Below are 1,751 nucleotides of genomic sequence, written 5' to 3' on the forward strand. Positions count from 1 at the left end.
ACAGTATAACTTTTATTTATAAATACCTTCTCATGTCTATAGAGAAGGGGTTCAGAATTTTTGTAAGAAGGCTCAAGGAACTTGCACTTATGTACTTATTTGATAATTTTAATAGAAAGGATGGGCCAGAGACTGTCTTCTTCTATGAACATAGCATTGATATATATGGTACTATTATCTTTGTATTATTGTTATGTTTTATGTTTGAAAATCAGTCAAATTTTCTTATTGTTTTGTTATATGCGATATCATAATTCAATTAAGCATTGTTTCACTATTTAAAAGTGTATTAATTGTTATCTTTAGTTGTATGTATGAAACGATATATTTTTTATGCGATATGCATTTAACAATTAATTTGATTAACTAGTTAATCAATTTAATTATCTTTAATTCGTTTTAACTCTTTTAAATGTTTGATGATCTATATTGTCTTTCATTTATAAAATCTCATATGCAAAGTTAGTTATGTCCCAAGAATTAGATAGATAGATATAGATTTATTTATTTGCATTTGTATTTATTATATCAAAATGCTTTCACCCCATCTATATCACACCTCAAATCCCATCATATATTTTAATGAGAAATCAGTCCCTATATCCCCAGTTGGAACCACTATCCCAAACGTAAAAGGAACGATATTCAAGTTCCCGGCCGGGTGGTCTCCCTGATGTTGAGGCAAAGACATTTCGAGCCTTCAACAAGATGGGAAATCGCTATTTAATATGGAGGGAGATGGATGTGGTTGCTCGAAGACTCAAATTTGAACCACCCATGACCAACTAGTACATGTTCAAGGACATTATTAATTCATAGTTCCATCCCATTGGATATGAAGAGGAATAAAGGATATGTTGTCTCTATCTTAGGCATCTAAGAGGATATAGTATGAATGATTACACAATCGAATTTCAGAGGAGATCAATTGAATTAGGTAAGTTTTCTCAAGAGCCCATGTGTGTTTATTAAATATTTGGGAAGCTTATATAGCCATATTCAAAGGCAAGCGATGCTCCTCAAGCCAATAATCACCAATGAGGCTTATGTTGAGGTTCAGTACAATGAGGGGGGATAAGGAGAATATGTAGTATGGTTCACAGAAGAATATAGAACAACAAGGGGAGTCTAAGCCAAGATGGAAGAAGAAGAAGAAAGGGAAGAATATTGTAGGCATTGCCAACAATGTCGAGCTTCTAAACCTTGTTATAAACAATATGATTTTGATGGGAAATTACAGAGAAAATGATAAAATTTGCATCCAAAACTTCACCCAAAGCTTCATAGGCAGTAGAAAAAGAAGGCTTTGTTAATAGTTGAAGTTGGAAACCATGAAAGTACCATGATGTTAACTTAAGAATAGTTTATACGTCCACTCACAAAGAGTTAATCATCAATATTTTTTGTCTTAAATAAGGAAAGGAGATGCCCAAAATATTTCATGTAAAAATTCAACCTAGGAAAATGAAGGTTGTTTGCATATTTTATCCTAATTAACTAACGAATTTAATACTAGCCCAACTGGTAGAAAAGCTTGGACTCGAAGTGTAATGCCATTATTGACCTTATCCTTCGGGATGGGTAAGTCAAGATACAAAATTGAGATTCATCAAGTAATGCGAGTTCAAATTTTTTATTGATTAAAGTTATTTCAATGAGGTAGTTATAGATGTAATACCACTTGATGAATGCAAAATAATACTTGGGAGCCCATACATATACATGTCATATGTCGTCTTCACAAAATCGAA

This window comes from Pinus tabuliformis, chromosome X (genome assembly GCF_031772625.1).
Source record: "Pinus tabuliformis cultivar Carrire ecotype Pingquan chromosome X, CPIR1, whole genome shotgun sequence".
NCBI classification, from domain to species: Eukaryota; Viridiplantae; Streptophyta; class Pinopsida; order Pinales; family Pinaceae; genus Pinus; species Pinus tabuliformis.